This window comes from Pelodiscus sinensis, chromosome 1, assembly GCF_049634645.1.
Source record: "Pelodiscus sinensis isolate JC-2024 chromosome 1, ASM4963464v1, whole genome shotgun sequence".
Classification (NCBI taxonomy): Eukaryota; Metazoa; Chordata; order Testudines; family Trionychidae; genus Pelodiscus; species Pelodiscus sinensis.
The window spans coordinates 152,610,210-152,626,568 of NC_134711.1; the positions used below are offsets into that span (position 1 = coordinate 152,610,210).

The 16,359-nt window shown below is 42.2% G+C and overlaps 1 long non-coding RNA gene across 2 annotated transcripts in view; it reads left to right on the forward strand.

The window, feature by feature from the left end:
- The window catches only part of LOC106731545 (uncharacterized), a 48,533-nt gene that overhangs the window by 3,054 nt on the left and 29,120 nt on the right, over positions 1-16,359 (forward strand). Inside the window, exons 2-3 of one of the 2 annotated variants that reach the window (XR_012897497.1) lie at positions 9,297-9,461; positions 9,896-10,069. This is a non-coding gene — a long non-coding RNA (uncharacterized LOC106731545). Of the gene's footprint in view, positions 1-9,296; positions 9,462-9,895; positions 13,703-16,359 lie in introns of those variants that run through there. The other variant, XR_001367810.3, reaches the window with a different exon arrangement.

Sequence of the window (16,359 nt, forward strand, 5' to 3'; positions counted from 1 at the left end):
GCATGTTCATTTGGTTTCCCCTTTTGTTGTGCCATGGCCCTGATTCAGGCCAGTCTTAAGCAGCTGCTGAGGTCCAGTTGACTTTCCTGGGACTTAAGAATATGTCCTATCCTAAATAAGAATGCTTCCCTAAACTTGAGCTGATATGTAGCATGCCAAAAATCTCTCTTGTTCTAGCCTTAGTGCAACTCAGGGTTCTGTGCTGTTTGTGAGGCTGCTTTATCAGTTCTTCTGTATTCAGACCCCAAATTCACAGGATGTAATGCCTTGTGGACTCAGATTCCTTCATCAAAAATAGGAATTTGGGCCCTGTTTTACCTCAATATCCAGGCAGCCAATCAAAAATTAAATCTTGCCATGTAACTATTTCAGCAAACCTAATTTGTTTTCCCCGTTTAAAATAATGAGAAGTCCTGTGGCACCTTATAGACTAACAGATGTATTGGAGCATAAGCTTTCATGGGCAAGGACCCACTTCGTCAGATGCATGTAGTGGAAATTCCAGAGGCAGGTATAAATATAGAGGCACATGAAAAGAAAGGAGAACCGATCAAGAGGAAGGCCAGAAATAACAAGGTCAATTCAGTCCAGGAGGATATGGCCCACTTCTAGCAGCTGATGTGAAGGTGTGAAAACCAAGAGTGGAGAAACTGCTACCATTCCTGATATCTGACTTGTGTCCCTATGTGAAAGAATCAATGGACACAAATCAGATATCAGGAATGGTAACATACAAAAACCTGTAGGGGAACACTTCAATCTCCCTGGACACACAGTAGCAGATTTAAAAGTAGCCATCCGGCAACAAAAGAACTTCAAACAGACTTCAAAGAGAAACTGCAGAGCTTCAATTCATTGGCAAATTTCACACTATCACTTTAGGATTAAACAAAGACTGTGATTAGCTAGCCAACTATAAAAGCAGTTTCTCTTCTCGGTTTTTACACCTCCACATCAGCTGCTAGAAGTGGGCCACATCCTTTCTGACTGAATTGACCTTGTTATCTTTGGCCTTCCTCTTGATTGGTACTTCTTTCTTTTCATGTGCCTGTATATTTATACCTGCCTCTGGAATTTCCACTACATGTATATGACGAAGTCAGTCTTTGCTCACGAAAGCTTATGCTCCAATAAATCTGTCTATAAGGGTATGTTTATACTGCCACCCTAGTTTGAACTAGGGTGGCTAATGTAGGCATTCGAACTTGCAAATGAAGCCTGGGATTTAAATATTTAGTTTGAACTAGGGTGGCAGCGTAGACATACCCTAAGGTGCCACAGGACTTCTTGTTGTTCATGCAGATTTGGACTAACGTGGCTACCCCTCGGATACCAGTTTAAAATGAAACCTAAAACCAATATGGCAATATTTTACTAGCTTCAGATTTTAATGTGGAAGTTTCTCTCTGCTCTAGTAAATCATGATGTATGCAGAAATGGCTACATATCCTTTCTGTTACGTGCCTACTCATCTCTGCTAGATGCTGACAAATGCATGCATTCACTTTCTCCTCTTAACTGTACTGCAGACAGCCATCAATCTCAGTCTAATGCTCTCTTGGCTTCAATAATACCAAATGAGAAACAGTCATGTCTATGGATATGACAGAGTGCATCAGCATGAGTTCCGTTGCCTGTTCAGAACTTTTAAGGTCTTTAAGTGGTGTTTGATCATTTTTGTGTCTGACTTTTCTCACTCAGTGTCTGTCTATTGTCATGTAAAGTTGTCTAATCCTCACAATTACTAGTTTGCAATTCCTGCTTTTTTTACATCACATTGCTCAAGTTAGAGAACTTTTCAGGTAATGATTTTTAAGCAGCAACTATACAAGTGTCTTGGATTTTTATTTTAAACCAAAGCTGCAGTTTCCTTTTCAAGTTAATTTTCACTGGCTACTGAACCTGCAAAAGTCAAAAAAACAAAGGTTCATACCTAAGTTGCCAGTATCGGCATGGTAATCCAACCCTGTATGCAACACTAGTCAAACTTTTTTACATAGTATTTTTTCTATCTTGTGATGGGGCGGCCCCGCCCTGCACTATAAATGAACCTGCGGGCAGGGCCCAGCTGGCTGAGAGGGTCCAGCTGGCGGAGAGCACCCCACCCCCTTGGCCTTGCCGGGCATGCTCACTGGTGAGCCTCACTATAAAAGGCCCTGAGCTGGCTCACTTGGGGCTGATAGCCGAAGGGGAAGGACCGAAAAGGCTAGCTCCTGACCCAGAGGAGTCCACACACCCAGAACCAATGCCACAGCCTCAGCTGCCACTCCAACCCCGGCCCAGGAGACCGGGGAGAGGTACGACTGCAGGGGAATGGCAGGGAGGCAGGAAGCAGCCCAGGGCAGGGAGTAATACTACCCTGAGTGCTCAGCGGGTTGAGGGGAGGAACCTCTTGCTGAGCAGGCAGTGGACCAAGTCACTGCCAATAGGGCCCTGGGGTGGAACCCAGTGGAGTGGGAGGGCCCGGGTCCCCCTATCCTCCCACTCTGCATTGCCCCAGAGTCCAGAAGGGCCTTCAGGCCTAAGGACTAGGCCAGAAGGCTGTATTTACCTCAAGAGGGGGAACTTTCAAAGACTGAACCTTGGGGTAAATATGGCCTTCGGGGAGGGGGACTTTAAAAGGCTAGGCCAGGATGAGGGAGGTCCTGAGCGAAGGGCAGCACCCCCGGACATATCTCAAAACATTGTTTTATTGAAATGGAAATGTTTGACCAGGTCATGTCAATGTTATTTGAAAATTTGGATGGAAAATTTTCAAATAATTCAGATTCCAAATGGAATATTTCATTCTGAGTTTCTTGTTTCATTTAGACTCTTGTTTTATCTTGTTTTGACTTTATTTTTTACCAGTTAGTGTAAATTTGGGTAATTATATTTAATATTTGATATGATGTTTTTAATCTTATAGAAGCAATTTATTTAGGTAATGTCATTTCATTGTTTCCAAGTTTTCCATTCTGTGAAACAACCGATTCTTTGTACCAGTTCTGGAGACTGTTTTTCTAAAAATAGTTGGTTTCCCAAGAAGTGGAAATTCCCTTCCGCCCTGACTAGTTCTATTCTATAGCAGCAAAAGTTGCCTGTGCAAAAGGGCTAGTGTGGCTGTCTTCTGAAAAAAAGGGGTTAGATGGGCATAGCTATTGAGGGATCCCGAAACGAATCCTCTGTGTGGTACTGAGGAGAGGTGTGGACCTGCAGATCTTGCAGCTTCTCAGATCCATGTTTCCTATTCACCTTGCAGGACAGGTATGTACTCTTGTGTCTTGTGTATACTTAGTTTGAAGTAGCTTTGGCAGACCAGCCTACAGGAAAAGGATCTATCCCATCTGTATACCTTCTCTATGCACTGGGCCTGGCCTTTGGCTCAGTGGTGGGCGCTTGAATTTAGCCATAATAAATATAATAGCACAAATTCTTCAGTGGTATGACTTAACCACAACAGGGATGAATTTAGCCCCTTTTGGCTGAGGGGAGAATGTCAGTGTCTGCCTGGTACATAAACTGAAAAAAAAATCCATCTCCTTCAAGGCCATTCTCAGGGATTCCCTGTTGAAAATAGAACCTACTTAGTAGAGGCCCTTCCTTTCTGACTGTCTTCTGACTGCAGGAAAGCTACCAATGAAAAGGATGTAATCTTGATAACCATGACATTTCTTTGCTGTGCTACTCAACAACGAACAACATGGGGCATTACTGAGCTGGTTTGTTTGCTTACTTGTTTGTTTATATTTGCCCATTGTGCTCCATTTTGTAACAGATGATGAGTTCTGTTCTTGTGAACAGGCTCAAGGAGATCTGAGAATCGTGATTATTTCAAACTATTTACCCACCAGGATACAATACAAAAAAGAGAGGAGGGTGGGGCTGGTACAAAGGTGAGCGACATGAGGGAATGGTGGTCACAACTCGTGGACTACAGTGAGGAAAAGGATTTGATGGGGCATTTTAATAGTAGTGTAGAAAAATTCATATGGCCAGACTTTGTCTTGTGCCAGGCCTTTGCTGAGGGTGGCATTGAAAATGGTTATCACCCCCCTGATTCTGCCAGCTAGCCTCAAAGCAACTTATGGTTGCTGTAGGACAGCTCTAGCTTGTGCCACTGCTTATAGGATCTCAAATTAATCCCATGCCAGTGCAAAGGATTGGTGTAGCAGAGCTGAGTTCTACAATGCACCCTCCTCCCTCAGTATAGCCCCTTGCTAGGAATGGACCCCAGGGGTACAGACGAAGATCTGCCAGTTACACGTGGCTGGCATTTCTTTTACATGGGGGGGGGGGGATTCTCTGCTGGGAATTTGTCTTCAGCTGACTACACCTTATATACCACCTGAGTAACAGTGTGGCTGGATCTCATTAGAGAATTCATCTAATATTTTCTTTCCGGCATGTCGCTCTATTGCATAGATGCAAGTGAAAAAACATCATGGTATGTAACAGGGCTTCAACTAAACATCTACAAACAAACAAAAGGTAATAACTAGTTAAAAACAGCCTAAGCAAAGAAGCAAACAAAAATGCTACTTCACATATTACACTAAAGGGAGCGAAATGGCTGCATTAAAAATAGTCAATTAACTGTGATTAATTATGCTGCTGTACATTAAACCTACTTGTCTCTTTCCTCAGCATAGTCAAAAAATGATTCAAAATTAATACTTAGTCATGAGGTTTTTAGGGGAATAAATTGCATGCATTTCTTTTTTTAAAAGCCTGATCAATGGTTTTGAATCTTGGATCTGCACAGCTCTGTTTGCTAGCAATGAAACAGTGGGTAGAAAATTTGAGCTTATAAGTCTTTCAGGAAAACCATTTCTCTGTGTAGCATGCGGATATATATTGGATATTAGTTAAAAGTCATTAAGACTAGTACCTAAAAGCACTTCCTTTGGCTGAGAGTGACCAATCACCACTCCTGAGGATGCAGAGAGGGGGAGAAGGAGGCTATTGAGTAGTGGTCTACCTGCTGGGTTTACAAGAGTAAGGTTTGAAGGGCTGTGCAGATGAGTGGCCACCTCACAGCACCACCTCCTGGTGGCCACAGTAGAAACAGAGGAGGCCTGCAGATTGCTTCCTCTTCCGTTTCCCTTCTTAGCTCTCCCAAATACTCCCCACCAGATTTCCACAGTCTATTCACAACTTAGTGTCTGAGTCACTAGTTCAGAATTTTAAGATAAAGACAAGCCTTCCTCCAGCCTGCCGCTGAGTACAACCCAGACTCCTCTGATCTGGCGAGTGTTCTTCCTACCTTAGCGTCCTACTCCCAGCCCTTCCAAACTGGAATGATTCCATGGTTCTCAGGGTCTTCCCTCCAGGAACCTCTGGCTCACTGTAGCTTCCTGAGCTCTCTCCTTACTGTGGTCACCCTCTGCTCTCTGTAGGAAATTGCAGGTCCTAAAGAAGAGCTTTTTGTAAGCTTAATGGCTTGTGTCTCTCACCAGCAGGGATGATCCAATAAAAGATACTCCCTCACCCTCTAATATCAGAGTGGCTACTACAGCATTGCATATAAAGCACGTATATGCTTTCCCAGATTGGGGGGGGGGGTCTATATTTTTAGTAGAGCTCTCCAGTGAAGGCACAATATTTTTAATCAGTCCGTAAGAAATCAGTCCAAATGTTCGTAAGCCAATAGGTTTCCATAGGTCATAAAAGAGAGATTAGAGCTTTGAAACTGATACAGAAAACAGAGGTTGTTTATATAACAGCAAAATGTTCCATTTTCAAGGCTCATTATTTTGAAGGACTGTGTTGTCTCTAGTGTCTCTCTGTATGTTAATCTGCTAGGGTAACATAACATTCTGTATGTTTGTCCTTTTCCATTTGAGATGCTGGTATGTAAATAACTTCCCTGCTTTGTAACAGGCTGTTGTAACATTGCATAATTAACACTTTGTGAATGACTCCACTTGAATTCTGTCTCAATTATAAATTGCCTAGGGAGGTTGTGGAATCTCCATCTTTGGAGATATTTAAGAGCAGGTTCGACAGACATCTATCGGGGTGGTCTAGATCAGGGCTACTCAACACACAGCCCGTGACCCCTTTGCATGTGGCCTATGCTGCCTTAAGCTGCTTCCCGGGCCATCTGCGTGCCTCATTGCTGGGGATCCAGTGGCAGCACCGAGCTGAGTGCTGAGCCATGTGGCTTTGAGCCAAGCCGCGTGTGCAGGAGCTGCTGGCCAGCGGGTGGAGTGGTGGCAAGAGGCAGTGGCAGAGAATGTCTGCTATGTTTGCTTCAGCAGCAGCACCTCCCCACGAACAGAGCCGCATGTGTGGGAGCTGCTTACCAGCCAAGAGGGTAGTGGCAAAAGGCAGTGGCAAAGCACACCTGCCGTGTCTGCCACAGTGGTAGCACCTCCCCAAGCCAGGCCATGTTGGTGCATGTGCAGAAGCTGCTGGGGGCAGCAAGAGGCACGTGGCAAGGCAGTGGCAGAGCTGGGCAGCGAGGCAGTGACGGAGCCAGGCAGCGAGGCCAAGGTGAGAGAGGTCTGTGCTGTGGCTTGGGTAGTAATCAATATAATGGTCTTCTGTTGATATGTGTTCTAGTAGTTAGATTGCTGAACTGTCATTGGTCATTAAAAGTGCTGTCATATGGATGTAAATCAGGTAAATATTGCATTTTATTAATATCAGCAGATCTTACTTAAATGGGGCCTGTGTGTTGTGTAGTCTTGCCTTAATCTTTGTATTCATGCCTGTCAGCATCAAAGAAGCTATTTGCATATATTTGTGACCACACTTAAGTTGTGGCCCTCCATTATGACTCCCGGGGCTTCCAAAGTTGAGTAGCCCTGATCTAGATGGTTCTGGGTCCTGCCATGAGCAGTGGACTGGACTTGATGACCTCCAGAGTTCCCTTCCAGTCCCAGTATTCTAATATTCTATAACTTTTCAAATACAAGATAATAACTTGAACCTGGAGTAAAATTATTTCCATGTAGCTTCAATTCAATTTAACATGCAACCAATGTCTTGGATTGGCAATCTGGCTCTGTGCTTAGTGATAGGAGAGAGGCAAAATGAAATAAAACGTTCTCGTTGTGTTTTTTTTGTTGGGGGGAGGAAAATGGATATTGGATAGACTGATATACCAAATCCCCTAGTCTAACAGGTTTTAATTTACACCAGATACCTAAGAGAAAAAAATGGTACCATCTATTTCAGTGTTTCTTAAACTATGTTCCGTGGAACACTGGTGTGCCGTGAACAACTCGCAGGTGTGCTGCAACCTCTTCTTTGTTTTTGTTACTATTTTGTTTTTGTCTTTTTGTGTCTGACAACAATTTTTTTTGAAGAAAATTTCATAGGTGTTCGCATAAAAAATATTATTGTTCCGTGGTCTCAAAGTTTAAGAAACCACTGGTCTGTTGAATGTTCATTGAAATATGAAACGAGTTGCTGGTCTCAGTCCACTTAGGCTTCATCTACACTGCTGGTTTTGCCGGCGGTGAGTATGCAAATGAGGCATGGATTAGCAGATTGCCCTGCCTTATTTGCATAATTTATGCAAGCTGTTTTTGCGCAAAGGGTTTTTGCAGAAAAAAAAGTAATGAGGACGTTTTGGTTTTGCACAAATCCCTGTTGTCCACATGAGCCTTATGCCTCTCCCAAAGGGGCATAAGGATCTTGCAGAAAATGGGGCTTTTGTGCAAAAACAAAATGTCAACATCTGCAAAAATGACTTGCATAAAATATGCAAATGAGGCATGGTGATATGCTAATCTGCACCTCATTTGCATGCTCGCTGCCAGCAAAACCAGCAGTATAGACAAAGTCTTAGGCTACGTCTAGACTGCAAGCCTTTTTTGAAAGAGGCTTTTTCGAAAGTATCTTGTGAAAAAGCCTCTTTCAAAAAAGAGCGTCTAGACTACAACCAGTACTTTTGAAAAAGCAAGCTGCTTTTTCAAAAGAGAGTACCCAGGCAGTCTGGAAGCTCTTTCGAAAAAGCAAAGTTTTCATTACATAGCACTTCCGAAAAAGGTGTTGTTCCTCGTAAAACGAGGTTTTCCGCAGTTGAAAAAATTGCTGCGTTCTATTTACTTTTGAAAGAATGCGGCTGTAATTTAGACGCAGGTGAAGTTTTTTCAAAAAAACCCTGTAGTCTACACACACCCTTAGTGACTACATAGGTATCTTACAGCTTGTCTACACAGTTGGGTAATGCTCTCTACATTAGTGTGCTTTAAAATCACACCCTTGTGTTGGGCTTTAATTGGTCTCTGTGGACCTTGCTGGTGCACTCTGACATAGGGCTATTTCAAACACCACATTAAAGTGCACTCGGGAACCTTTACTGAGGACTATCACTGTCTACAGAGACCAATTAATGCACAACTTATTAGTGCACTTCTCATAGAGAGCATTACCCCATCATGTAGAAAAGCCCTGAAGAGGCGTTGGTGATTGTTTAAGCTATGGAGTTTTTATTATCCTCTTACCCATAGTTGGGGCTGCTTAATATTTCTGGCATATTGTTAGGGCCCTGCATTTTTTTTTGTGTTTCCCTGGTGCAGCGTGAAGCTCTAGAAGAACAAAGGATGACACTTTTTCTCCCATGCTAGATTTATTCTGAAAGAAAGGGAGCAGGAGGAATTAAAAGTAAAGAATGCTGTTCCCTTTCTCCCTCCTAAAAATGTAACTGGATATATGTCAACATCTAAAAGGATGAAAAAGGGAATGAACAAATCCCCCATATTTGTACTCTATCACAAAACCAAAGATGCATATTTTCAGAGAGGCAAAATGTGGTATTTCAGCCAAGATATGGATGACATAACTCACAGTACTTTGCACCTTGTCATGTGGCTATGAGGAGGAGATATCAAATGCTAATAAGAAAGTTAATAATCAGTTGAGGCGAAATTGCTACATTTGCCTGGATTACTTTGCTTTTATTATTGTTACATGATACTAAGGACAATGCTTTGCAAATTGGGTTCCTGAAGTTTAGCAGCTAAATCCATATTTAAGTATCTAAATAAATGACCAGACTTTCAGAGAGGCTAAATCAGATCATTTCCTTCTGGTGCCTCAATATGGTTTTAAGAGCTTAATGGTAGTCATCAACTTGAATATTTTAGCCTTCATATTTTGTTTCTATATTACATATGGAATGAGAGCTCTTATCTCCTCTTCACTATTTTTATATGTTCAGGTTATATTTCAGCAACAGTACCTGGTATAATTTTTAATTACAATTGAAACTATGCCTTTTTAAGACACCGATAGTAGCAAGTATTTCATTGTGGGAAAGAACTACCGCTACTTAACAAGGTTTTTTTTTTCTGCATCCCAAGAAGGGAGAGCACTTCCATTGCGCTGGAGGAGTGGGAATGCTGGCAATTCAAGGAGGCTGTTGACAATGTATTGTGTTGGTCAAAGATCTTTTGGAGAACACTGTAGGATTGAAATTGGATCTTCTCTGCTTCAAGTGACTACAATAGAAAAGCAACAGATCAATGGTAATGCTAGCAGAAAAACACAATTAACTTCAGTTTACTGAAATGGTATGCTCTAAGCTGGCAAAAAATTCACAATATGTATATAAATGTCTATTCTATTGGTTTACTTTGTATTTATGTGGTTCAAATACCATATATTTGTGACTTAAGGTATAATTTAAGGAACTAATTTGCTTCACAAATACTAATTACTGCATAGACTTTATTAGAGCATCTGGGGAAAAAGTGCTGCTCATTACACTGTCTGAGGATTTTTTTCCAGGGGAAAAAAATACCTTTGGCTAAACTCAGCCTGATTTAGAGAACACTAGTCTGAAAGGTGTAATGCATTAATGTCAAGCATAATATTTTAAGAGCAGCAGCTGAAGTTCAACAGAGTAATCAGCCCTGCAGTACCAGCCATGCTGCATTATTATCTCTCTAATTTCTCTTAGGTATGCTCCACCCATATTTGACTGGCCAAGGGGGGAAATGATGAAGCAGGTTAATGTGACATAGCAACACTGTAACACATGTATCTGAAGCTGTCAAAGTGAAGGAAAGCTAGACTCTGGATTAGATGCTCTAAGTGTGAATCAGAACACCTCCATTGTTGTCTTCCGCATCAGGTGAGAATCCTGTTAATCCGCATGGCTTACTGACATTAATGAAGGTCATTAATCCAACACCTGCCAGTAGCCTCCCCAGGAATTGAAAATGGGGGGGGGGAGTGTTCAAATTTACAAGGGGTGTGAGAGTCAGGGCTGATGAAGGGTGAGACCCTGAAGGTCGTGAAGGTGATGATGGGCTGTATGGCACCATAATTCACAAAACTGGGGCAGTGTTGGTGAAATTCAGGGGGAGTATACACCCCCATGGGGAGTGTAGGGAATTATTCTCTTGCTAAGAATCAGCCACTTTTCTTTGGTAGCTCTGGTTTAAGGTAGTATAAAACTCTTAGTTTCTACCATCTTTGTGCAGAATACAGCATGGATTCCTCTGACATGTAACAGAAGCCTCTATAATTAGTGAATATTGACCCTGTCATGCGAGAGATGTATTGGCCTAAGATTCCGTTTCCAGTGCCCAGTCATGTGATCAGGGAATCTATTTGAGTGTTACTTTAATGACATCCCTCAACCCTATACCTGGCCAACTCTGTGGGCTGGTGCAGAAAGAGCAAGCATGGCTCTCACCCATTGCAGAGGCTAGCCACGCAACAATTTCCTGCCTAGACCTCTGCCTGACCTCCTGTGGAAGGTTGTAAGAGGATGATGACTCCTACCCTCTTTTGAGTACCAACACAGAGCTAGACAATCTACACAGGAGCCTGTGCATGGGTTTCAGAATTTCTTATGGTATCGTCCCATACTCTTGTGCCTGGGCTGTTGTTCAATGCCCTGTATTTGTCTGAAATGGGGTCTCAAGTTCTGAGCATTTCCTTTGAATTTCTGAATGTCCTGACTATTCAGTGAACCCAGTCTGTAGGTAAGAACTGTCCTCTCTCCCAAGGTCTGTCAGAGTGAGGGATCATTTTCCAGGATAGGTCATCAATGATGTGCTGAAGGGGGTTTTAGCTGGGGAATGTAGGTGATAGCCAGTGGTGTTCTGTTTTCCCGATTGGGTCTGTCCAGTAGTAGGTGACTTCAAAGTACTCATCTCGCTCTGTCAGTCTAGTTTCTCACTTCCCCATGTGGGTATTTAAGTTTTAAGAATGTTTGATAAAGATTTTGTAGGTGTTTGTCTCTGTCTGAAGGATTGGAGCAGACACGGTTGTATCTTAAGGCTTGCTTGTAGACTAAGGATTGTGTGGTGGAAACTAGAGGCATGTAGACGAGAGAAATGGTCAGGAGGATTCCAGTATACAGTAGCTTTCATGTGACCATTTATTTATACTTCATTCTTTTAATCTATAAGGTGCTACAGGACTCCTCATTTCTGTAGACTACTTGGATGGTGATCTCTGTGGGTTACAGCATTTATGAAAGAAAACTATAGAGGAGGCAGAATTCTGGAACACATTGTAGCCATGGCTGAGCCCAGCATCTGTGAGGATGAAACGTGAAAAATGCCAAAGGTTCTTGAGAGGAGCAGTGGATACTATTATCAGTAGCCACTTAGGGCATGTCTATGTTGAAAAACTATTTCAAAATAACTAAATTTGACTTAACTCACAATTTTACAAAATGGAAATAAGCATGTTCCCATTACAGGGAAGCACTGAAATTAGTCTGAGGCAGGCTCCCCTAATGTGGATGTGCTATCTCAAGTTTGAGACCCAGGAAGCACTGGGGATTAATCAGTTTGAGTTACTCTGGAGAGTAGTTATTTCGAAATAGCAGCACTGGAGCATCCATACGAACGCTATTTCGAAATAACTATTTTGAAATTAATGTTATTCCCTGAGAAAAGCAGGGGTGCAGATTTTGAAATAAGCTACCCCTTATTTTTAAATAACGGACTTGGTAGTGTAGATGCTTTACTTATAAATTTGAGCTAAGGGGAGTTATTTTGAAATAAAGCCTTGGTGTAGACCAATAGGAGATCAAGGAATTAGAGGTTGAAGGATATTAAGTGACTGTGGTGGAGTTTCGGGATGAAATTCTGCCTTCATTCAGGTCAGAGAAAAAATTCTTCTTGATAGGAGTAGAGCGAGCATTTCACCCTTAATCAGGGTGTGTTGAAGGTTTGTCTTCAGTTCTTTCAATCTCACTAGCATGGCTGAAGATGAAGAAGCGTGAGTTGGTCTAGGAATTCAAGTATGTACCCAGAACTCTATTTGGGCTTACACAGCCCATGCTGAAGTCTCTGGCACCTGTCTTCTCTACTGTTGTTAAGCATGCTATCTAGTTTGTAGCTAGTGCAGGTTTGTAGCTAGTGCAGGTATGTCTATCGGAGCTGTAACTGCACAGAAGGCACATCCTAGGATCTGATCCAATGCTTCTTTCCATTGACTTGAATGGGTATTAGATCAAGCCCTTCTTTTGTATGCACAACATACCAATCTCAGACATGAATAATCAGCTGGCAAGGAAAATCTACCTCATAGCTACACCCTCTGAGAACTTTGAAAAAGTAGATAAGGATTTCACTTGTAAATCTACCCTCCTATATCATAACTCTATAACCCCCTGGATTTTTAAAGGCAAAATTCCTTTCTTGCATTAAGTTTTCTCTCCAACATAAAGCACCGTTAAAATCAGTGCAGATAATTTTTAAAGAACAATGACTGAGGACTTGAATGCATTAGGAAGACAGAGGGATTTCATGCTCATTAATTTTTTTTCAAATTAATGTTAATGAAGAATTGCATTTACTTTTTTCTGAAATGCTCAGATTTGGTTGAATAAAATCTAGCGAGTGGGAGAGAATGTACTGATTGTCAATTGTTCGTTCCAGGGCTAGTTTTGTGTATCAAATGTATGAATCTTATGAAAAACAAAATAAGTGGATGTTTTCTATGTGTTTAATGGAATGGGACTTGCAAATGATTTTGCAGTATAATAAGTGAATGACTAAAAATTGAATTCTGTGAAATTTTTAAGAATTCACGGTAATGAATATTGTAAGCTATCATTGTGGCTGGGGGAAGTGAACAATTTCTTTTTTCCTACAATAAAGTCAGTCATAATTGTTGAAGTCATGTGTGATTGGATCCTTTCAACAGAGGCTTTAAAACCTCCACAGGCAATAGATAATCTGCAACATTTAAAAAAAATAATCTGGAGAGGCATTCTAGTTAAGATGTGCTGTTCAGGTAGCTAATGGTAACTCAGACTTCAGAACTTTCCTGGTCACTAGCTTCTAATAGTTACAATGTTTGAAACTTTCCTATTAAACTTGCCTGGCACTCTAAGTGGTAACCAGGTTTGATACCTGAACGTTCAATGTTCCAACTTGTCCCATAAAAACTATTCTGAGACCACTAGCTAAACTGGAATTTGCATGCAAATTTGATGCTCTGAAAAAAGGTTTAAATAGAAACATGTTGTTGTGCTCATATTACAATGTGTAATTTCCTTTTCATATATTCTCACCTTCTCATTACTGTTGGAGGTTATCCCCATCTGCACTGCTGTCACACTCCTATCTCTGTATCCCGTCCTTTTTTCTTTTCTCTTCAGCATCTGAGGAAATTATATGTATCTCACAAAAGCCTATGCCCTAATAAATGTTAGTACAGTAGACTTCCGATAATCCGGCACCTTTGGGACCTAGGTGGTGCTGGATTATCAGATATGCTGGAGTATCGGGAGGTACTTCGGCTGGGGGCTGTGACGGGTCTGCCGGAACCCGCACTTCATCTGGGGTGTGGGCGGGGAACAGCGCGGCGGGGGGCAAACCCCTCCGCCATTTTGCAGGAAGGCTCTGCTCTGCTGCTTCCCCAAGTCTGCCGCTCATCAGTTTCAGCAGCGGGAACGGCAGACTTGGGGAAGCGGCGGAGCAGAGCAGCTGGTGCCGCCTCTCACCCCCTGTTCAGCGATAACTACTGCAGTCTGGGAGGTGGGGAGCCCGCTCCCTTCCCAGAAACTCTTGGCAGCGGCACGGGGCTGAGCGTAGCTGGAATGGGGCAAGTTCGTGGATTTAGCTCTTGCTCCCTTTCCTCGGCAGCTGGGTTTCCCCAGCTGGCCTGCCACCGGCAGCTGCACGGGGCTTTCCCCACCTTCCTGCAAAACGGCAGAGGGTTCGCCCCTCGCTGCGCCATTCCCCGCTCACCTCCCGGCCAGACACAGTGCAGGTCCCGGCAGACCTGTCAGTGGTATAATCCTCTTCCTCTCTTCTCCTCTTCCCTTTCCCAGCTGCGAGCGCCCATGGGGCTCACAGCAGCTCCAATTGTCTGGCTGACCGGAGCACTTCCGAGTTCCAGTTGGTGCCGGACTATTGGGAGTGCCGGACCACGGGATGCCGGACAATTGGAGCTTTACTGTATTTAAAGTGCCACCAGACTCCTTGTTTTTGAAGAAACAAACTAACATGGCTACCCCTCTGAACCTGTCATCATTCCTCATAGGGATAAGAAAGATAATATGTTTCTGTGCCTACCAATCTGGTCTAGATTCAAACCAGCCACCTTGTGGTCAGTTATCAGTGCCCAGAACCATTCTATCTCTCGTTCCATCACTAACCCTATTTGCATGATTAACAGTTTATAAATTGTTGTGTTTTAGAGAAGGTAGTAAGGCATGTGATGTGCAGTGGGTATAGGAACATGGATGTGCCAGAACCGTAACATCTACTTGGAAGAACAACATCCTCACTTTGTCACAAAGTTCTCACAGATGCACTGTGCTCAAACTTATTAGTTTTGGAAATGAAATATGGACAATAAGCAGCAAGAGAATAGCAATTACTTGAATTACAGTGTCTTGTCAGAGTTGATTTACAACATTCTTTTTATGTTTGACCTAAATGACTTCTACCAAGTTTAATAGAAGCTGCAATCTAATGAATTATTGCTTGTGGGGTGTTTTTTGCTTTGGAATAGCACGTATTTTTTTTTTTAAAAAAGACTACTCCATGGATGGAAATCACCATGGTGGTGATTCAGACTATATTTGAACATGCAGGATGTTTATCAAATTTTATGCAGTCCTAACTAAAGCATTCTGTATGGCCATTCACACTACTTTATGAAAAAGAGGGTCCAGTACAACTCTGTATGGTCGAAATATGTTGGGGATCATCAGGGACGTGTGCATGACTGAAGGGAGAGATGAGTGCACTAGAGACATTTTGCAGGGGACATATCTATTGCTAAATTGTTGGGTTGTATTTTTTTGCCAACAAAACTGATTGCTGCTCCACTAGAGCTGTGCAAACTGGCCAGAGTGAAAAAAACTTTAAGATTCCGGGAAGAAGTATTTTATACATCCACACCCTCTTTTGCAGATTTACCCAAAAAAAGGTAAGAGTCTGCAGATGTGAACTCTGATAAGCCCAAACACTTTGAGTGGAAATACTTCATGTTCTAGGGTCAGGCTGACAGAACATTTGCATGAAAACTGTTTTCTCCATGGTAAATTTGGTATTTGATTAGACCTGATTTTTCATGAAAGGCATCTGCTTCCTGTGGAAAATTGAGCTTTTAATTAAAAAAGAAAGAGGTCCAAGAATCTAAAAACTTTTCATTGTAAGCCAAAAACTAAATTTTAGTTTTCAGCAGAAAGCTGAATGTTTCCCCTGCCTCCTTTCTCTTTTATGGAAAAGCTGAAACTTTCCATTGGGGTGATGGGACACCCAAACCCCACTTTCTGATCAATTTTACTCTGAGATACCCATTAGGGAGTTAACCTTGGTGTTAGATGCTCTTTGGGTTTTACAAAATAAGGTTACTGAGAGAATGTCTACGCTACAGAGTATTTTCAGAAAAACAGCGATTTTTCCTAAAAAACTTCAATTATGTCCACACTGCAATTGCGTTCTTTCGGGGGAAAAAAATCAAAAGAACTGAGGTTTTTTTCCAACATTGGTTAAACCTCTCTCTATGAGGAAGAAGCCTTTTTCTGAAAGAGCTCCTTTGAAAAAATATTTGTGTGGACAGGGATGAGTGTGTTCTTTTGCAAGAAGAGGAAAAAAGCACAGGTGCCCTGGTAGCCATTTCACCCATTGTAATCACAGCTTACATGCAAGATAGCACCCCCCACTGAATAGATGCTATCTGTCGAAAAAGCAGATTTCTTTTTCGATGAGCTTTTGCAGTGTAGACGCTCTCTTTCGGAAGAAGTGTTTTCAGAAGATCTCTTCTGGAAAAGCTTCTTCCGAAAGAAGCCTGCAGTCTAGACATAGCCTAGAAATACAAAGCCTGCATCAACAAAACCAGAGAAGCTTAATATAATGAAGAATAAGCTCTTGATAGCCTAAAGCCTGAGGGGAAGAAAGCTAGATCACTCACTATCACACCAATTTGAGAATCAAACCC